A 23,809-nucleotide genomic window follows, 5' to 3' on the forward strand; every position below is an offset into this window, starting at 1 on the left:
ACAGGTTTAGGAAGGTGTCTCTTCCTGCACATAAACAAATCCTTTAAAAAATGCCATTTGGTAACTTCTATGTGTGCTGCATTAAGCAGCACACAAATAAGTGACAACATGGCATTTCTGGATTGTTTATGTGTAGGTAGGGACACCTTCCTACACATTAACAATCCTCCCCTGTACGCAGACACCCTTGCACTTAATGTGGCTTAATGCTGCCTTGTAAATAAGGCACCCTTTCACGCTACACTTAGCGTGAAAGCGGAGCGCAATGGGTCTTGCTGTGGGCTTTCCATTACAACACACATTGATTTTGATGCTGCCCCATATTTACAAGGGCAGCGCCAAAATCAAGACCAGGGAAAACCTGGTCTTACCCTGGTGAAATGAGGAGAAATGTTTATTTTCTCCTCGTTTTTGCTGTTTCCATGTTTGCTGCATTGTGCAGAACACATGGAAACAGCAAAATGCCAATTATTGTTTATGTGGAGGAAGGTGTCCCTTCCTGCACATAAACAAGCATTTAAAATAAAAAAATGCAATTTTGAAACTTCCAAGTGTGCTGCATTGAGCAGCACACATAGAAGTTACAAAACAGCATTTAGAGGTTGTTTATGTGCAGGAAGGGAGCACCTTCCTGTACATAAACAATCTTCCCCTCAATGCACACATCCTTGCACTATGGTGCAAGGGCGCCCGCGTTGGCGGCTAAATTTAGCGTCAGTGCAAGGGAAAACACAGGGCTGCACCATATTCTTGTGAATATGGTGCAGCACTGCGTTTCTAAAGTGACGGAGCGTGTGGTTAGGCTTCTTGGCTTCACAACACGCTTCTTAACTTAACTTGTGCATATACCCCTTAGTCTGCATTATTGTGAATGCGTGCTCCTAAATTAACAGTTTCATCCTTAGATCTCATGCCTGCAGTTGACCTGGAGGTGATGAAGTCAAGTGGGCATACATTATTTTTGTGCCCTGGTCAACTCTTTCAGCAAGAGTGTCCTCATGCAGGTATGTACATGAGCATATATGTATGCTTGTATAAATGTATGTATGTGGCAGTTCTATATTGCGAAGTTAGTCAAAAGGTAGAGGAGCACTGTACGTGTTTTGAACCAAGAATAAAATAATAAATTTGTTGCACTTGCAGTATCCTTAGTATTTTTTTTTTTGACGTACCAGTTAAGAAGTGCCTAAGAATATGATGGCTGAAAATATTTGTTTTGATGATAGCGTATCTGTCTGGATGTACATGTGGCTAGTCATGTATGAGACGTGATATTGCATGCTCTGTGTTACATACTTGTGTTGTATACATGCACAATGACCTAGAGCTGAGTCTTTGTCTAATAAGTCAGTAATCATTTATATTTTAGCACAATTGGCGACTTGCCAAAATAAGGCCTGATTTTAAGTTTGTGCCCATTCTGCTTAGGCACTGGCACAACATTTAACACATTTTGAATTCTCTGTTAATTCATGAGTGAATTCGCACCCATTGTGACTCAATTAATACAGGGTTAAAGACATTTTGGGTAAATTTCGTTGGTAAATTCACCAAAGGCTGTATTGGATGCTGAAATTTTAATCATCAAATGTGGCCACTGGAAACACACCATTGAAGCGGACGACGTTGTCAGCACCTACATATCTTTAGATTGTAATCCTTTGGATTACATGGAGGTGGATCGCTGACATAGGGGATCCTGCTCTATTTGAATAAATTCCTTGAAAAATACCTCTTAAGTCTGGAAACTCCTTCATTACATTTGCTGACGACCGCGAAAAGCAGAAGGTCACTGCAAATTTTCCTGACAAACTCGAACAATTGTTTTTCCAAATCCTCACTTCTACTCTACTTTCCCGACTGGGACTGCACTCCACCACAACCTCTGAATTCTTCACGCTGCGCACAGAAGCTGAGCAAGCATTTGCGTGAGCTTACTCATTATTCTCATAACATTTAACGCCTACGCCAATCATGACATCATCCGGTGGCCATCTTGGAATGGGCATTTAAACAATTCAGAGCACACGCACACGCTGTCAATGACGTTACGTGACGGCCATTTTGAAGTGATCATCTAGACGCTTTGTAGTATTAAGCCACGTCAAAGCTTGCGTGCCTCGTGACAGCCATCTTAGATTGGGCAAATTCGTTCCGGCTGCCATTTTAATAGGTTCTTCTTTAACTTTATGGTGGAGGTCATTTTGGTTTGGGAACCTTTTTCTTTCTTCACTATTCCTTGTATACACATCACTTTGGAGAGTTTCCTTATTTTTGAATCAATTTTATTGATACATCTGCAGCAGTTTTTTATTATAAAAGACATTCAGTAGTAAAAAAAAAGTATAATGTTTAATCTTCAACAGTTTGTACAAATTAATCCTTTTATACAAAACCCTGGTAAGCCTGCATAACAATGGGACAAATGGTATAATTCATTTGAAAACGTCCCTGTTGTATTGACGCAGATAAATTCAACACAAAAAGGAAGAGAGCCATTTTATATAGCAATCATGGCCTTGAGGGACAAGAAGTTTTCATCAGTCTTCCCTCGATATCTTCTGTAGGAGAAGGTGAAGGATGAAATGAATACCTGGAAGCTGTAACAAGGTTGAAGAACACATTTGCTGAACAAGCTAGCATTTTATTGGAAAGGTTTAAAATTCAATTAAAGGAATCAATTAACAGATGAGTCAGCGAAGACTATATTTCAGGGCTCAGGATACTGGCAACAAAATGCAACTTTGCCCCATTTATTGAAATTGCTATTAGAGATCAATTTGTCTTTGGATGTAACTTCAAGAAAATCCAAGAACTCTTACTTTCTTACAGAGATCCAACACTATCAGAAGTAATCAAAATGGCAAAAGCTATTGAGTGCTCAATATTTTCCAGCAAATTCCGATACTAAATAGCAACCCATTAACAATTACAGCAATGTAGAAATGCCAGAAGTCATTAATGCTTTTTATTACAGGTCTAAGACTAATAAGTCTGTGAACAAAAAATTACTTTTTGTTTCAGATGTGGATCCAAAAGCGATTAAAGTAGTAAGCCTCTTTGCTCTGCCATTGGTAAAAAATGCACCAAATACCATAAAATGGGTCACCTTTCATGGGTGTGTAGAAGTTCAGGTAGCACCACCAGGGTTGGTTCTGTTGATATTTCTTCTGTATCTGATGAATGTTCCTTGTCACATGATTTTGCAAAAGTGTTTCGTACTCTTGAAGTAGACACAATTGATTCCACTGCAACTAAAGGCCCCATTTGTGACGTCTACATTGGTGACATAAAATTTGACATGAAGGCAGACTTAGGGCCTCCCATCACGATAATTTCAGACACTTTAACGAGTTTGGTCCAGTTCGAAATCGTTAGACATTCCAGATGCCTTTCCAAAAGCTTATACAGACAAGGACATTGATATGATTGGCCATTTCATGGAGAAAGTAAGATGTTTGGGCAGAGAAACATTTTCCAAGATTTATGTTGCAAAGAAAGGAAAATAAATGTTAGGCTGACGTGATTTAGCAAAATTGGGACTAATGTTGATTCGAGGTTCACCTAATCCTGTCAGGGTTTGTGATAACAACTTACCTTCTACATATGAATCTGAATATGATTTACTCTCAGACATGGTTAAAAATGTTCCAGATGTCTTCACAAATAAAATTGGTGTAATTGATAAATTTGAACATAGGATAAATGAAAACAAAGATGCTATGCCTGTGTCCCACAAACTCGAACCTGTTCCCCTATCAGAGCTGATCTTAAAACCTTGGACATTCTGTTAAGAGATAAGGTAATTACCCAAAATAATTCTATCAGGTTGTGTGCTGACTTATGCACTCTAAATTAGAATATCCTTATCGACTGACGTCCCTTGCCCAAGATTAGTGACCTTCTCTCAAACATTAATGGAGCCAATTTTTTTTCACATTTGGACCTTCGGTCTGCCTATCATCAAATTCCACTCGGTTCAGAATCCCAAGATCTCACTACTTTTATCACTCCATGTGGAGCTTATTCATTTCTGAGACTTCCATTTGCCCAAGCTTCTGCAGCGAGTGTGTTTCAGAAATTCATAGACTCCATATTATCTGAGATCTCAGGGACACAGGCAAATCAAGATGATGTTCTTATCTTTTCAGAAGCTAGAGGAGAGCACAAGTCTATTATAAGAAAGGTTTTGGGAATCTTAAGTAAGGTGGGTATAACCCTCAAACCAGACAAATGTACAATGTGTGAGACAGAATTGGATTATCAGGGTCATTGCGTAGCTGATACTGGAACACATCTCAAATTTTTCTTAGTAAAGGCTATTCAAGATGTTCCTCCTCCCAAAGACAGAGATTCGCTCAGATCTTTCTTGGGGATGAGTGAATCTTACTCACAATTTATTCAAGGATACTCCATGATTGTTCAACCACTTAGAAATATTTTAAAGAAAAAGATTGATTTCATTTGGGATGATATCGCTAAACAGGCTTTTACATCTATTAAAAATGTCATCACCGGGAGCCTTAGCTTTACCAGCCTTTAAGCTGGGTGCAAGATGTCTGGTGACTGTGGATGCCGGCCAAAAGGGCATAGGAGCTGTACTTTCACAATCTTACGATAAATATGAACACACTGTGGCTTTTGCTTCTAGGCCTTTAAAATTAACAAAATCCCAGTACAGTACAATTGAAAGCGAGACTATAGCCTGTTCTTGGGCCATTGAGAAATTTAAAACGTATCTCTGGGGAATTAAATTTTCACTATATACTGACCATAAATCGCTTATTTATCGCCTTAAATGGTAATGAATATGGAAAGGCGTCTTCTGGACTTGTGAGATTGTTATCTCGTTTACATGAATATAATTTCAAAATCGAATTCATCCCAGGCAACAAAAATAGCAGGGCTGACTTTTTGTCCAGAATGCCTATTCAAGGCGATGGTACAGATTGTGAACACAAGGAAATTGAATCAGTGGTTGCATCGTTAAATGATATATTAAATGCACATTGCTTAATTTCTCGTGAAGAGTGAGTTACTGCTGTTGCTGAAGATACCTTTTTGTCTCAAATCATGAAATATATCACTCAAAGATGGCTCAAAGAGAGGTGTTTGCCTTCTCCCATGAAATCCTTTTCTCAAGTTTCCACTGAATTGTCCATAGTTAATGGTCTGCTGTTTCGCAATGATCTGGTGGTTCCTCCAATGTCAATCCGATCTAAACTTTTTCAAGCAGCTCATTCTGGACAATTCGGGGTGGGAGCCACCTCCAAGAATATGAAACAATATTTTTGGTGGCCCTCAATGGACTCTCAGATTACTGAATGGATTACATCCTGCAGTACTTTTTTATTATGTGACAAACATTGGCTTACTCATAAACACATTTGCATACAGTACCCCTACCAGAAGAATCGTGGTCCAAGGTTGCCCTTGTTTTTTAGGTCCTTTTCACTTGTTACCACCCGAAAAGAGATTTTTGATAGTCTTAGTTGACTACTCTTCAAAAAAAAATGTTTTTGTTTGTTCCCAGTACAAACACTTCTTCAGTGGTCAGGTTTGTGGATCATATTTTCTGTTCTGAGGGTCCTCAAAGAGAACTTGTTACAGATAATGGTACACACTTTGTTTCCACACAAATGAAAGATTTTGTTGCTAATATCGCATTAAAAACCTTAAGGTAGGATTGCCTTCCCCGGACCCCGACTTCCAATGGTCTGGTTGAAAAAGTTAATACATTTTTGAAGGAATGCATACAAACAGCAGTAGCCATTGGAGCTCAAGTTGAGCTTTTGCTCAAAGAAAAAGTTTGGAACTATCATTTAACTACACACTCCACTACAGGTGTACCTCCCTTTAACTTATCAAGAAAGAGAAATCCCAGAGCACAACTCTGTCCTGATTGCTTAAGAGACACCATACCCAAGGATAATCATTGCGTTTGCGCTATCTCTAACCTTCTTAAATAGAGAGTGAAACAGGCACATGACAAGCAAAAATCATATTATGATGTGTTCCATGCTACAAAATTTATTGATTTTCAAGTTGACGATGTGGTCTCAGTTAAACTTCCTCACAAAGTCAAGAATGGAGAATCTAATTTTTCAAATCCATTTAAAATAAAAAAGGTTGCGAAGGGTGCTGTTTTTCTACAAGGTAAGGGGTGGTGGTGTAGGAGTGATCTAGTTAAATTTTCCCATGAGCAAGCATGTCACATTGGCAAGCACAAGAGGAGTGAAGATAGGCATTGGTTTGATTTGGGAATTTATTGTACTTCCCCAGACATGCCCTCTACTAGCAACTTGCACTCATTACTGTCAAGTTCTCTTTCTGCTGAAAATGTTGCAGATTTGTCTGGTCCTGATTTCAGTCAAGTTCTCCCCACTGAAAGTCATGCACCCTCTAGTGCTATTATTCCAGATAAACAAATTACTACGAGATCCATGCACAATGTTTCAATGCCTGCTACGTTTAAAGATTTTTATGTTGATTAATACTATTGATGCAATGTTGTGAATAATGTAACAAAAGTCATCTACTATGTTATGATACCTATTACGTTTATTTTATGTGCATAAGATGTTAATTTTCATTGCTGTTATAAAAAGGAAGATGATGTAGAATACTACATGCGTGTGATCTGGCTTGCAATGAGGAATCGTCTTAAGGCATGGTCACATGCAATGTTTTCTTTTAAACATGTTATATCCTCGAGTTTATCAGCTAGGTTCCCTCTCCATAGTTTCCATGGCCGCACATTAGATGCGGTTGTGGATTACATGGAGGTGGATCATGGCCAGAGGGGCTCCTGCTCTATTTGAATAAACTCCTTGAAAAATACCTCTCAAGTCTGGAAACTCCTTCTTTACAGTGGGATGGTGGGAAACATAAAACTTAGTTGTTTAGGCTAACCTAATTTTTTTGGCCTCTTCTAGGCTGTCTTTCCACTTCTGGATCTGATTGCCTTTTCCTTTTTAGGATATCTTCTCTCTTCCTCTTCTTATGACCTCTGCATCTGGATAGGGCAGTCCTAGCACTGGGAGCAACCATTGTGATTTAAAAACTTTTAACACAACATAACATGGTGATTGAGCAGTCTCTCTAGCACAGGCAGTTAATCCTCCATCATTATGGTGTTGTTCACTCTATACCTTTGTAGAGCTAAGGGTGGAGCTGGAGGGTTTCCTCTGGCAGCTTATCCACCATCTGAATGAATGAATGAATGAAAGATTATTTATAATGCACAAACTTAACCCAAAGGGCATCAAGGCGCAGTCCACACATAAAGGTATATGAAAATAAAAGAAGAGGATGAATTAATAAGCCTGAGAAAAGAGCTAAATCTTCAGAAGCTTCCGGAAAATCACTAAAGAGGGTTGGCTGGAAAGTTCAGGGGGGAGGTTGTTCCACAGTTTAGGGGCCAGAATAGACAAGGCTCTTCCTCCCCATTTCGCCTTTTTACATCTGGGCACGGCAAGCAGATTTCTTCAGGACGAACGGAGGGTTCTCTTGGGGGAATAGGGACTAACAAGAGTCTTTATACCTTTAGGACCAGATCCAAACACAGCCCTGTGAGCCAAACAGATAAGCTTGAAGGAAATCCAGGCATGTATAGGTAGTCAATGAAGATCCTTCCTAGCCTGAGTTGCAGATGATAACCTGGGTAGATTTAGGACCATCCTGGCTGCAGAATTTTGAACCATCTGGAGGCGATGGAGAGATTTCTTATTTATTCCCCCATAAAGCGCGTTGCAATAGTCAAGCCTGGAGGATACCAGGGCAGCTATTGACTGCTTGCGGGCGTCAGGTGACAGGTGGGGGCGATCTTTTTCAACATCTGGATGGTGTTACAGCAGGTGGATACTGTCCTGTTTACCTGAAGGTCAACCAAGTACAAACTCAAATGGCTATGCACACCAGCAAGATAGAAGGTAAGTCTTAAGTTTTTGTTATGGTAGATTTTCTGTTGCTGCACTTCTCCAAGCAGGGCCACAGCAAGTTGCTTTAGTGCAAATGTATTACCATGGGTGAGTTATGGCTCTGTACCAGCATAAAGTCATATATAACCACATTAAAGAGGACACTTGAATACTATTTGTGCAAATGTTGAAATGTAATTACATGTATTTCTCAACTATTTTGCCCTTCATTTTTCATTTGTTCTAGCCCATTACGGTTTATCAAGCGTTGATTATTTCTCAAGGGGAGATTACATGAAACTGACAAAGGATACAATTAACTTATTGTACAGTTATCCTAATATTACAGTTTGTTTTTAAAGTATCCTAACAGAAAAAAGCAGGAACCCACCTTGTTGCGTTAGACTCACTTCCAATACCCAGCTCAATCTAAGTTTCCTTTTTTGGCCAACATAAAAAATGATAAATCAAGAAATATACATGTAAACATATTTTATATCAAAATGGAGTACCGCCATTTTTGCCCAGAGATCAAAACTTCCATAACTAACAAAAAAACTTAAATTGGTTGAAATTAAGGATTAAAGGGGTCTAAATTGAATTTGTCTAGCCATAACAGTGGTTTTGTACTGTATTTATGTATTATCTAGAGTGGCGCTTACCTGAATTGGCACCATCTAGTAACAGAGGCCTGATGCTTCATAGTCATTCTAAATAAAAGGAGGAATAATGCGATTCTATTTACTTGCAAAATTACATAGAGTACACTGGAGTAACACTGTTGATAGGGAACAAAGTGGTGGTATCAGGATAAAACATCGGCATAAAAAAGCAGGAATAATTAATCAAAATAAAAACTTGTATCTATTGGAACAATAGCATGGAGTGCACACCTCTGTTACTTCATATTACATTTTAATGATGCTCCAAGCCAATATATTTGGAGTGCGACCCTGGAACACGCTCCCTCCGTGCGCATGATGCAATCCACAAACAAGCTCCTGCCATGTCCGGCTTGGTGAGCGCCAGGATGCACGGCCCAAAAGGTCCAACATAGGTCCACTTACACAAGCTTCTTAAGTGTTTAACTTTTTATTCAATTTTTATCCAATCAGTACTCCAATTTCATCTCATTTATTATTTCAACAGGTGCCTGATGGCTTTCCTCAAGCACGCTATAATTCACTGCTCTTCATGGAACAATATAGCAGATAAAACCCAATGCATTTCGGGCATCAACGCCCTTCCTCAAGGGTAACTATAATAAAAGACAATATTATTGTGGACTCACTCAAATTCACTAACATCAGCAGAATTATACATGGATTCACTTTCCGCAGAGTATTACCCAATGGTAACAACATTCAGACATTCAAAACAAACCATATTAAAAGTGAATTACTTTGGACCAGCTGGGAGGGGAAAGGGGCAGTGGGAAACACTGCTGCTGCGCTTTTGTTACAGGGGGCCGAAATTTGCGCAATGCCAGAAAACCAGCAGAGTAACAAAAACGGACCCCACCGGTCCAAAACCGCCCCCCCCCCCCACCCTTCCCACCCACTGGGAAAATGCCAGGTGCCCACTACGGCCAGTCCGACCCTGGTGACAGGCACAGGAATATGCAGCAAAACAACGTTCAGGCCATCACCAAGATGGCCCAAGTAGGAGCACAGGTATAAATGGTGGAGCAGAGAGAAAGGAAAGTGGCTAGACATGCCCCCCCATTGAGTGCTAATGAACAATTAAAAGGAAAAAAGGGGAAGCATGAGTTCCTTAATGTCAGCAGTGGAAGGATACACCCTATCCAGTCAAAAGCAAGGTAAATAGGACAAGCCGAAAAGCCAGGCAGATAGGATTGGTAAGCAGCCCATCTATCTACTTATGAGCAAAGACTAACACAAAGCCCAGTCCGTGTATTATTGTATGTATTGCAGTCAGAGAGCAATAGGGTAAAATGAGAACAAACACTGTACAGCGCAAGTAGAGATTTGTATGGTCAGTGTTGATATCTTGAGGTGTAAACAGCTCAGCATTTCGTCATGCAATCTACCATATGTGTGTCTATAATCACCTGATCCTTTAATCATTTCGACATCCTATCAGCATAAATGTGATACATAAAGAATTCAACATTTTATCACGGTCTACAATTAATTGGTTCCTCCTACATAAAAAGGCTAAAAACACAATTGAAATTATTGAAAATCACATTATGAGATAAGTAAAAAATCTAAGTGGCAATGCTTTTCCCATGAGTAGGTATTGTACTCTTGCCTGAGGTGAGATTTACTCACAAATGTAAGTGTAACTCCAAAATTGGTAACGCCGCACTCCGACTTTTTTTTAAAAGCAAGGATATGCCATATTTACAAAAATACATAAAACAAATAATAATAATGTCTATGGTACCGTTTTGTGTAAGCTATAACTTAATTATGGAAAAGACACTGCTAATTGTCCTTTCCTGACCTAAACTAATGGTCACGAATAAATCTCAATTGAATCACGGTACTTTATTCCTACATAAGCTAAAAATACATGAATCACTCTTAAAGGGATTATCAAGACTATTTATTATTTCTTAAAGCTCATTTTTCTTGTGTTTTTTAGTAGTAACACTTATTTTGCCAACACGTATATATACAAACACAAAGGTACACAATTTATACAATACAAACAAAAGACAATTCTTTTCAAAACCAAACAATTTGTTGGTCTAAACAGCCCGTAAATAGTTCAGTAGAAGGACGTTGACTAATAATTATGTCACAGCATTCCCTGTATTCGGTCATCAACATAAAGATTATTAGGGCTTCCAAGGGTCAATTCCTTTCTCCCTTCGATCAATTTCAAGCTCCTTCTCTATGTATTATCATAAGCAATATCACAATTTTCTTATGTTGAAGCCTTTATATATGCAGTCGACGGGTTTCAGCCTTTTTCCTAGTACAGGCCTCTTCAGGACTTTAGGGCAATTTTTACCATAAGAATCCTTAAAACACTTTGGGTATATTACTTATACCGGAAACGAAGCATCTTACAGCGCTGGAAGGGGAAGGGGAAATTCTTCAACCCAGCAGATATCTGCCTCCAACTTTTAAGGGGCCACAGCTCCCATTTTCATTAGTTTCATTAGTGTAGATGCAGCGTCGCCTTCAATCGACTAGTCTCTCTTTCCGCGATCCGGGACCAAATCACCAACTCCTCATGTGAACACGGAAGCCAAAAATTTACAATATTTACAAAAATACAGCGCACACCTGCATTTCCCCTGGCACTGGGCTAAAGAAGATGCCTAGCGCCAGCGCAGACACCCTTGCGCCATGTTTCAAGGATGACTGTGGTGCAGGGGCGATTGTTTATGAGCAGAAATGGACACCTTCCTGCACATAAACAATATTTAAAGGTGGATTGCTGTTTCTGCAGCACACAGAAAGAGCAGAATATGAAGAGAAATTAATCATTTCTCCTTGTATTGCTATCCTAAGACCAGGTTTTACCTCGCCTTAGTTTTTGGCACTGCCACATCCTTGCAAATATGGGGCGGCGTCCAAAGGCAATGGGTGTTGCGGTGGAATGCCCACTGCAACACCCATTGCATGCCACTTTCACACTAAGTGAAGCATGGAAAGGGGATTTATTTACAATACTGCAACGCCACCTAGTAAATAGGGAGAAGGGGATATCGCCATCAGAACATCACTAAAAGTGACATTCTGGTGGTGACATCCCCTTGTAAATATGCCCCATAGTTTCTGTGGTATGTCTTACTACTAGACACTACTCACGAAGAATAGTTAGCATATCAGACCTCATTACATAGATATCTTTTTTTAAATTTAGCAGGGACTCAATTCAATTCAATTCCCAGGTACTCATCTGTCTTGTGATTGGAATGAGTTATGTCTCTTTGCCTCCCCACCTGGGGCCAGATGTACTAACACTGGGAATAGCAATTCCTAAAGTGCGATTTTCTCTGAATCACAATTAAGAAATCGCAAATCCTAATGTATACAAATTTTAAATTAGTAATTCCCAGTGGGTTTCCAATTAACCTACCTCATGAATAATATTGAGGAGGGGCGTCATTTGTGGCTGCTCGGACTCGCCAGTATCACAAGGATGGTGACATGCTTGGGTCGGCAGATCAGAAGTGCAGCGCAAAGATTTCCACCATTACACGTCACGAATGTCATGTTACAGACATGTACGAAACACACAGCATTAAAGTGAACCTAGCACATGATTCATGTATAGTTTAACAAATTAATGTAAGTGTTGCACTGGGCATTATTAAAGAGTGACTTCACTGTAGGATTAGAGAACATACTCACATAAATGACTTGTCTTAATTAAGAGTAATCAATAGAGTATTGTCTTCATTTAGTAGACAATGTACTCACCATAGAAATGAAAGGTGACATTCTTAATCTGGCTGTTACATGTGAATAACATTAACTGAATTGACACTATGACCAAACACTTTCTTATATATGTAGAATGTAATCTAACCAGAAAAGTTATTGAATTTAACTAATATGTGCATTAATATTTAATAAGTTTGACTTAAATGTAGTTCTCAGTCATACTTACCACTGAAAATTATGATTAATTGAATATTACATGCAGTATGAAAGCTAATGCATTAGAAATGTATATTAATTTGTGTTTAAATGAGCACACATATATTAAATGTGCACCATTAATGTTTAAACTAGTCGAAAGTAGGACTGTATTTCATCATGCTGCAAAAAGCTGATTTCATTTTTCTGCTAACTCAACATTTCTTACAGATATTCACATGCATTGTTAGTTTAGAACAGATGCATTACTGTACCAAACATAGGTGGATCAGGAGCCTGAGAAAAGGACCTTGAGGAAGGTACATGGAAAGACAGAGCACTAACTGAATAAACTATTGTCAAAAGGCTGCCATCTTCGTGCGCTTGAGGAAAATATGTTGTTCCCATGACTAGAGTAGAATAAACCAGCAATGTTGCACTCTGAAATGTGATGATTCAATAATTTCACTGGACCTCTGATGATGTGGTTGAGGGGGTATCGCCCAATGGACTTTGCACATTAAAATATACCATTCCAATTGGACCTCGGAACAGTTCCCTTTGCCAATCCGTTTATGATCCTCACTGACCCCTTGCAGATTATTCGCAGACAACTTTACTGACTCCATGCTTCCTCGAGTTATTGCTAGCTTAATGGAATTCAAGAGCATTAATACCTCAATGCTTCTTCTATTTTTGTTTAAGTGTAGGATTAGGCTGACACTTAATATTGGCCTATAGATGACTCTTGACCAAGCATCTGAAATACTAACTAACACTTGACTTCTTCCTGTACTCACCTGACTCCCATTATGGGGTTTCCTTGATTTGCCAGAGCCCTTTTTCTGAACCATCCTCTGGACTTTGAAATTCTAGATTACTAATATATAGGAGAAAGAACCTTAGAGTATCAGATTCTGATGCAGTTAATATGCATGCTCTCACAGAATTGCTAATCTGTTTGATACTAATTTGCCTTAATTTCCTTAGGTGCCTCGGAGTCCCAGTTGCTATTTGGTATCTTTACAGTTTGGCATTACGAGTTGTTTATTTGAATTTGATTATTAACTTGTACTAAACCTTTTAAACTTGGCTATCGATTCCTGGTCATCATTGTGTAGCCAAATGGGTTGCACTGTTAATTGAATTTTGATTGATTGTAAATGTTAACTCCTATCACCTCCCAGACAGATAAAAAGGTCCATCAGAGAACCAGTGACAAGCAAGCTGTCTCAGAAAATGCTGGATCAAATCCATGCCTGTGATTGCTTGTTAATAAGGCAATCTTTTTTTAATGCTGACCGTTTCTCTTTAAGGAAGCAGGACTGTGCTTAAAAAGAAAAGTTTAAGAGGACACAGGGTTCCCCTAACCGCTGCCTCCAATTAAACAAACTTTTTTTTTACATTCACAACGGAGAAGAGGTCACAGAAGGAATGAGTTACAACTACAGGTTGGTAGTCGGTAAATTATTAATGTTTTGCGACAGGAATTTGGTTGCAAAACATTAATACATTAATACATACCATTCTAATTAGGGACTTGGAAAGGTTGCCCCTTTCAAACACCAAATCGGTATTTGGTCACAAACACAAATTGCGATTCGGTAACACAAAAAGGTTTTTCGCAATCACATATGCTATTGTTTAGAATAGACCCAATATATCTCTAACAGTTGGATGAGCAAATTCTAACGTCTATTTTCTGCCCTATTTACTTATTTGTCATATCACATTTCTACTTTTATAGACACATGTAAAAAATATAAATATTCATTTCAGTCATACAACGTGGCTGCTTCTGTTTCTCTGTATGTAATTGGATTTACTATGTAGATAACACTAAATAACATTTCTTGGTTGCTGGCTTTAAGACAAAGATACATTAATTCTAATTACCATTCATTTTGTTGAAAATGCTACTTTTGTGTGAGATGTGGGGAAGAATTTGAAAACACAGAAACTCTTTTATTCTGACCCTTTGCTACTAGCACGCCGATGACAGACAGCGAGTGACACATGCACCAGTATTCCCTGAAGAAGGACGCATGCTGCATCTGAAACACTCCATGTCTGTCCGCTTGCTAGGCTGATTGTGGATACTGGTGTGCTTTTTTTAAAGAGGAACTCCTCTGTTGACTTTTGCTATTTGGAAACCCCTATATGTTTGACCAACGACAGAGTATGGAATAAGGAATAATGAACTAAATCAGCTGGTTGCTTTAATTGTATTTTTTTATTTATTTGAAAAGTTTTCTATAGCACGAACATTATCTGAAGGGTTAAAGTACTGTACAAAGAAGCAGATACAATAAGAAAGGTATAGGCGTAAATGCTACACACATAGGAACTTAACGAGCACAAATTTATTTATTTATTTATTTATTTATGATATTTCTAAAGCGCAAACAAAGGCCCGTGGGCGTCTCGGCGCTATCATAATCATAATCATAAAATCATAAATCCTAAAAAGAGCAACCAACCATGTGGTACATGTAAAGTAGCAAAAATTCCAACATATAGGAAGTTAACATGAACAGTACTAAAATCTATCAAAGCAATGCTTCATTCCAAACACACTGGACTATTTCAATATGATATCTGTCAGCTACATATGTGCTGATCTCTTTAAAATAAAAGTTTTGAAGGAGCTTTGTGGGAAATATTTTTAGTATGTGGGCATTCTCTTTTAGTTTTGAGGTTGTAATGCCTACAAGGACTAAGCACTCAGTTACATTTATTACCTAACACATTTGCATCAATGAATTCATGTTATGGAACTCACAGCTACTTTCAGTCAGGGACAGTCAATTACAATGAAGTTCCAATGCAAGCATGTGGTAAAGGCATGCATGGGAAAGGCATCTGCGCGGTGACGGCATGCGTGGTAAAGGCGGCATTGTAAAGGTGTTGCATTGTAAAGACTACTTTGCAAAGGCTCTTTTCCACTATAATGCCACTGGCCTGTTTAATAAATCAAATAGTGCAGCAGCCATGGTCAGTTTCTGGTGGCCCTTCAAGTGGCTCTTGAAGTCCCATCTCACTACATAAGTTCGATGATGTTGATCGCTCTCTCCTAGTTAATGGCTGTGTGTCATGCATGCCTAATGAACAACACGTTTTACCAATACAAGCTGTGCTGCAAAATACGACTGGCTTTGCTCTGCTATGTCATCGCTGTACTCCCCTTAAGATGTCTGTAAGCACAGGTGCAAATCATGATATCTTAAAGTCTGGGTCTAACAGAACGCTATGGACCACTCAACAAGCCAACCAGGACCCATCAACAGGACGGAAAACTGTCTGGAAGGAATAGCCGTGGGGGGCTGGGACCCTAATCTATTCAAATGCTCTTCTTCTGGGAGACAAACATACAAAGCACATTTTGGGCTACAAAGGCCAAAACACTACACATATCACATATCAACCTGGAGCAAGAGGATATCTTTTTTCCTCTGGAAGTCGTTATTAACCTACAATGTCATGATGAAACGATCCCGCTGGTTGTCAGACGTTAACACAGTAATCCCCAGAGCTGCTCAGACTAGTTAAGGTGATTTTAACCCCTTTGATGCTTGTGACGGAACCATTCCATCATCAGTCACGGTTGAGCTGTGCTGATGACGGAATGGTTCCGTCACGACCACACCCAGTTATGGAATGTCCAGCACCGGAGGGAAATCGGGGCAGCACGCAAGGTGTTAAACAGTTCAAATGCAGTTCTTTAGTCCTCCAGATACTTCTCCTCAAATAATACCGACAGTTACTACGTACAGCAGGACTCAAAGAGAACGATTTGAGAAGAAGGGGTAGTCCAGACTTCAAGGCAGTTTTACTGAGCCCTTTCTCTTATCTCACGGTTCAGACGGTACCATGCCACAAAGAATCGGGGGAATATTTTCATGTTGGAGCGCCGAGCTTCTTCAGATTTGGCAGCTTCCTGCTCCGACATTTCAAAAAACGCAGGGATGCACCGTATTTACAACAATATGGTGGACCCTGTGTTTTACCTACCACTAGTGATAAAATTAGCTGCCCAGCACCAACGCAGTTGCACCACAGTACAAGGGTGCCTGACTTGCAGGGAATGATTGTTTATATGCAGGAAGGTGTCCCTTCCTGCACATAAACAATCAATAATGTCGATTTGTGCAGAATGCAGCACACATAGAAATAGCTAAAATGAGGGATAGAAAATATTTCTCCCTGTTGCGCCATTCTAACGCCTGCTATTGTATGGCGTTAGTATTTGGCGCTGACTCAGATTTACACATCCTTGAAAATCTGGCGCAGCATAAAAATGCGATGGGCGTTGCGGTGGTACACTCACACCAAAACCCATTGCCCGCTCGATCACACAAAGTGATGCGTGTAAAGGGGCCATATTAACAAGGCAGCATTATTAGTGACACTTTGTAAATATGGAGGAGGGCAAAGTGCCACCAGAATGTCACTAAAAGTGACATTCTGGTGGCACTATCCAATTGTAAATATAATGTGTCGTCAGAGCTTGCATACTGTGTGCTCTTCCACACACTATACGTGAGTACCATTTTAGCGTTGCAGCACACCAGATACTTAATTTAATTGGGGGTTTCTAACACACTAGAATCGACTCCCAAAGGAGTATCTCTGAGCAATAGACCGCTGGGGAACCTGTCCTGGCTTTCCCTGTGAGATGGACCCTACTGGGTATCTCCAAGGTGAAACCAGGCATCCCCGGCATATGTGCGGGCCGTTGTGGAGATGAGGCAAGCTAATGCCCAGAGTTGCCGAGTGTGATCGCTGGTTAGAGTAGGCACCGAGGTGAGAATTATCGAGTCCGCTGACCCTAGTCCATGACCCTGCCGCGTCGGGCATTGAACCCTGGTCCTGGGCCATCCTCTGCTCCCGGGTCTGCCACCTCTAACCAGGGAGCCACACCACCCCACTATACTTAAACAGATACTTAAACCACCCAACATCCCTTACACACATGTGTCGTCCCTGAACAATACATCAATCCTGCTGCAAGTCCACGAAAGGTACCAGGATAAAAATGTTCAGTAAATGCTTAGAAAAATCATGTGTTGCTTAAGAATTTGGCTATTTTCATTTCTACATACGAACAAATGAAAGGCATGAATATAGGTTGAATGTAAAGCTGGACACATAAAACTTCAGTAAAGAGCAGGGCTCAAATTATTTTATGAAACAATATATAACAAAGATAATAATGCAACTGCTCAGGCCTGCAGAAAGAAGGCAGAATGATGTCAAATATAAGGACTGTAAGGTCATTGCCAGGGATGCAAAAAGGTGCTTTCCAGGCACGATTGTTTTGATGACTGTCCAATTGCATAAACCCCACTTCCCAATGGGAGTAAAGGGCTTTCCATATCTTCTCTTTAGAAACAAGGCAGTATGGGCGTCCAAACTCCAGCCTACTATCTCTAGAATTTGCAAAATATCCCTTACCTCAGACATATGGAATAAAATGAAACAGATAAAACTGATTGCCCTGTTATGATGTTTCAGCATTTAATACGTAGTTTAGTAAAAGTAGACTTTTAATTGTCAGTAATAATTAAAACAAAGTGTAACGCATTTTAACTATGTAACTGTATAGCTAGTGGACTAGGAAGAACCCTTCACAGAAAAAAGAGAATCTAACTTCTTAAGGGTCGTATGTCACATTATGGACTCCCGCAATATCAACCTAAACATTTATAGGGACCATAACATTGACTCACAAAATATCATCAATATAAGTGAAGATTTTCTATTAGTAACTCCTCTGTGATTATAATGTGGGAGTCAATATTATGATCCTGATATATTTGTATAGGTTGATATTTCAGTTGCAAGACTGTGGTAGAGTACTATCAGACAGACTAAATGAGCACAACACCTATCTTGAAAAGATATGACACATGTACAAGGAAGAGAGCAAGTGACAGATGGATACACAACACAACCCGCTCCCCAGCATAGACCTTAAAACAACAACCTGGCTTGTAACCCTGCTATTTTACATTCAAAAGAATCAAAACATCTATGCTTGCTACCCACTCTTGGATGTGTAAAATGAGTCAGAGCATGGGGGAAAGGCCTGTAATGGAGTCCTAGCTATCCCGAAGTTCTACAGCTGCCCCTCTTTAGAAGAAATATGGAATGATACTACTTGAAGAGCCTTCAGTCAAACAGAAGGAATCAGTAAAGAATTGGACTCAGATAACATCTCTTATGGACTCCTCTCACCAACGTCCTATTATTACTCCCACATAACTGGGGGATATTTAGAAGGAGCTAGCGTCGCATCATTTTGTTTTACGTAGTGGTGGAGCAATCAGTGCTCCACACTGCTCCATATTAACGAACAGACGCATTGGGCCCAAAGCGTCAGTTTGTAGAGGCCTGCGTCACATTATACCTGCAACAGCTATAATGTCTGCAGGGCAGGGGTTCTCACGTTAAAAGCCAGGCAGGACTAATTCTGTGTAATTTACAACATTTCACTGCGTCACTCTACGACTTGACTGCTTCAAGTTCCCTACACCTTCTGAGGGGTGGCTTGGCAGTTTGGGCTGGACTGTTCCCATGAGGCACAGGATCAAGACTGATTTTGCATATAGCTGTGTCTGAACTGGGGTGGGGAAGTGAGCTAAACAATAATGATAGGTGGGGCACCCCAACCCCCCCTCTGTGAGTCTCTGGAAAACTAATATGGACTGGTGCATGCTCCGTGAGAAAACTGTGTACCTAGCTAGGGGCAAGCCCTGGATGTGGGGGATGGTCTGGGGGGTATGGAATGCTTACAGGGGTGATATTTGTGTGCCCCCTGATGTAGGTCCACTGGAGGCTCGTCTTTCACCCTAGCCATTCCCTCCACTCAATGTTCCATTTTCACGTAATCCTGTTCTTTCTTCCCCCCACACTTGTATGCTCTTTTCGAAATGTTTCGTTCAAAATGCCGACAGGTCCCACTCGCCCCCTGGATTTGTGCTTCACTGCTCCTATGTTTTGCCTTGCCACCTTTCCCTTTTCCCCTCCCCCCTTCTTCTTCTCCTTTTCCTTTTAGGTTTCTATCTTGTTCCTTAGGTTCATATTTTTATTATAAAATTAAACCTGATTGCTCCTCTAATTGTTTTGTGCACACTTTTCCTCCGCTTTTATAATGCTGCCTAGCCTCAGGGATGTAAGGCTGAATAGCTGTGTGCTTTGAGTCATCAATAAAGGTTTTCCAAAAAAAAAAAAAGAATGATGATAGATTCAACCCAGATTTGTGACTATGGGTGAGTGTCTGAAAAGTTTAAGTGCTCTGTCCATCATCTCCTTGTGTTTGCTTAGAAAATAAAGAGAACCATCACGGATCCCATCACTTGCTTTAGAGACTAGATAAACTATCAGCAGGGCCCACGTCAGTGCACAAAGGGAATGGTTTCAGAGCTAGGAAAACTCCTACATCAACCATAGAAATATCAACTCAAGTTATTCATGATGTTCTGTAGTGTAGTTCCTATATTCCCAATAGGCTCTGCGCATTGGAATAATATATTCAGCAGTGTAGACGTAGGACTGAGGTCGACTAGGTCTCTACTAACTATATTAGACTTAAGGTTTGCCAGCTAGCTCAGAGGTCACTATAAACTTTCTCGAATAAACGAGGAGGAGTTTAACCTCCCTGGATAGACAAGAAGGGATTAGCTTCTGACAACCATATAACATGACAACTTTGCTCCCTCAGAATAAGAGTGTATCTCTAGAGTCGTGTGAAAACAATAGACAGCTATTTCACTCAGTCAATTGTGCGTACTTAGTTTCACCGGAGTGCAGAGAAAAGAGAGATGGACGTTTTCAATAAAAGGTGTAATTTATTGAGCAGTCTTCTTTCTCATGCAAGAGAAATGAATTGCCATAATTGCAATACTTAATGTAAAGTAAAGTGCGTACAGTAAAAAGAGTATTATGAAATAATACTGTAAAAGCATTGATATGGTTTCTTAGCCATAAGATACTTTAAAATGGATAAAATATATACATACATATATACATTGACTAACGTACTCAACTGGTGCTTCTAAAATACGCCTACCCCGGTGTACCTGACCTAAGCCTAATACGTGGGAAGGAGTAAGTAAGTAGCAGTTTAAGTTAAGTTGGTTTTGCCAAGAATCTGACTCAAGAATTCTCTTTATGGATTTAGTCAGCTCCTTACCTGGGTAATAGAATGCAGGAGGTCTGGTATCTCTCTTTCAGGACTCGATATCCCAACAGCCCGCGAAGGCGGCTGAGAACACCGGAGCTGGATTTCTCGGCAGGAGAAAAGACAGCGTCTCTCTCAGTGCGTCAAAAGGGAGGGGCAGCGTCCGTGGGCTCTCGCATCAGCTGGGCTCTCGGGCAAGTAGATAGCTGCTCGGCTCCAAAACCACCACCCTGTGTTTGCTTAAGGCAACGTTGGTATATTTATACCTGAAAGGTGCCGAGTTTGACGTAAGGTTTGGACATAAGACGTCAATAAAGATGTCACTAAGAACTGACTGTTCCTTTAGTGTTCGCAGGAGTTCAATGACAAATCAAAACAAAAGGAAATGGGGATTTCCCAGGTTGCTGGAGGTTTGGTGTGTCGAAAGAACTTGTTGTGCTCTCTAGGAATCGAAGGAAGTTGCTTTGCCGTGCTTTGGACTGCAAGGGCCATTTACTAAATATGGATCTGATTCTTATGCCATTATAGGGATATTATTGATTATAGCCGTACAAGGGCATAAAATAGCAATATTGATTTAGGTTCCTAGATAAAAACACAATACCCACTCCACGACCTAATGTCCATCATTACTAAAACTAAGCAATAGTAAACATTTAAAGGTGCATGTGTATTCCAACCCACCCCAAAATACATTTTTTGAATTTGAGATGGTGTATGCGAAATACACGACAATGATTATTGGTACTGTACGCTTTTCAAGCAGTGTAATCATTCAGTTAAACATGCTTATATATATTAGCTGAACGATTTGCGAAAATTACACATGAAATGGCTCTTAATACAGAAAAGAAGGTCGAGACCATTCCATCACATATAAATACAGTTGCTGTAAATGTGCTAGAGGCTGAGGTAATATATTGTCTCTAGAGTTCCTAAAAATAGAAGCTCTGTTCTTTAAGAATAGTTCTACTTGAAGCAGAGTACATGTGCCAGAAAAAGATAAATATTTCGGAAGTTTAAAAAAAAAGAATTTTGCTTTCAGGGGAAAAAATAGTTTCAAATGTTTTCAGTAGCTTTTGTTTATCAAAGCTGAAGGCCGAATTCAGAGTTCAGGGGAACGCTGTGTGCTCGTTGCTTAAAAAGTTATTCTTTCTGTTCAGGGGAGAACATAATTTCAGACAGATTCGCAGAAAATTGGTCTACGACATCAGGTGAAAGTTCGACCAAGTTTGAAAGTGCCGCAACAGTGCAGTCGTGTGAATGATTGCTATCATCGATGTCAGGATCAGCAATGCTCACAGAAGGTCGTACCTGGGTGATGCTGCTCTCATCTCGTACTTCACTGCCACCTAATCGTAGTGGTGAAGTCTCAACGAATGCCGTCATCAGAATGGGTAGCCGCTGGGGACAAGACGATGCATGAGCCGTTACAGGACTTAGCAAAGTATCTGTATCCACTGGTACTGCTGATGGTAGTTTAGTTATGCGGTCCCGATAGCGTATAGCTAGGATCGTTTCTACCATTGTTGCTGGAGTCTTGTCTGCGACTTGGCTTGCCATATCGGAGCAGAAGGATCAAAAATAAAATTCCTGCTACGAGTCCCAAAAGTAGTGGAAGGCCGCCAAAGACAGAATTGGCAAAATTGGGAAAAATGCCCAGAACTGTTTTGAAGGGTGTTAACAGTCCCGAAAAAATTGTCTTAAATATATGTGGGATACCACTGGCATCAGACATATTTAGGATTTGGCTCAGCATTTCTACGAAATGCACGGGGGCAATTTGTTGATAAAAGGGTATGTATCTCTGCCGCTGTCCTTGCAACCAGAAGATCATACGTTTCTTTTGATGACGTTAAAGGCACAGTTGTCTGTAAAAGAACAGACTACTTCATTCTGCTTAAAGTATCAATTCGAATAGAAGAGATATTCAAAGAAGGCCAAATCATCGCCTCCGTATCTGGAGTGCTGTTTGGATACAATACTTGCATACAGCAAGTGACCATGGAAATAACGCTTACGAGATAGGCTTTCCCTGGCACCATGCCACAACAGCTGTGGTCCATTATTAGAATATAGCTCCCGTTAGAAAGCCATCTAAAGAATGGCTCTATTTGTGTTGCAGGTGTGCCGTGCTGGTGACATGAAAGGTTATTTGAAGTCCCCTCACAGGCCCCATGCAAATTAATACCTTGGCACAGAAGTATACCGCTTAGTGATTGTTTACAATTGTTACCACTAAGAAATACATTCTGTTTATTTTCACTATAACATGTGTGTGTGTAAGGCAATTTCCATGGTGACTTAATGTCCCCTTTACCCAACCTTTCATTCTGGCCCGCTGGTATATACTCTTGGCAGTATTTAAAATGGAAAGTTGTTATCGGAATTGTAATTATTCCGTGTATTATCCATTCAATGACAGGTCTTTCTGACATTGTCAATGGTAATCTCTCAAGTTTTTCAATGCTCAGAATCGAATAGTCTGCTCCTTTTTGTGCCAAACTGATTTGTTTATCAGTAAGGTTAAAGATAGAGAATAATGACGTTGTGTTTATCAAACGCCATGGCATGTAGCCTGAACGCAGATTTTGCAACGTCCAGCCGAGCTGTACAATGGAACGTAATTGGGACTGACCGTGTTGTAACATTAGTAAGTCCTGATCTATTATATCGATAGCACATGATACAATACTGTCCAGTGAATATATTCTGGAGGACAGAGTCATTAACCCATTGTCCACAACAGAAAGTGATTTTTCCAAATTAATACGATCAATTTCTCGTATTTTCTCTGCTGTCTCAATTTGAGTTACTTTCCAAGCTTGTTGTATGCAGCGTATATACCGGCCGCTATGAAACGTTCTTGACGCTGTTTGCGTGGTCCCATTATGAAATCACGCAAGTCAGCTTCGTCTTTAAGTAAAGTCAAGTGTTGCTTAATTTCAGCCAGTGTGGATGTCTGTAGCCATTCAAGGCATAGTTTCCCTACACTGTATGTTGTTACTATCCCTGGATGTTGTCTCTGGGAGTATCTAGAGTCTGGTCTGGTCATTTTGAACCCCTGTATTTTGTTCAGGAATCTATCTTGACAGTTATTTGTGTCTGTTGGCCAGATCAACCACTTTTTCCAATCAGGATGTGTT

The sequence above is a fragment of the Lissotriton vulgaris genome, chromosome 8 (genome assembly GCF_964263255.1).
Source record: "Lissotriton vulgaris chromosome 8, aLisVul1.2, whole genome shotgun sequence".
NCBI classification, from domain to species: Eukaryota; Metazoa; Chordata; class Amphibia; order Caudata; family Salamandridae; genus Lissotriton; species Lissotriton vulgaris.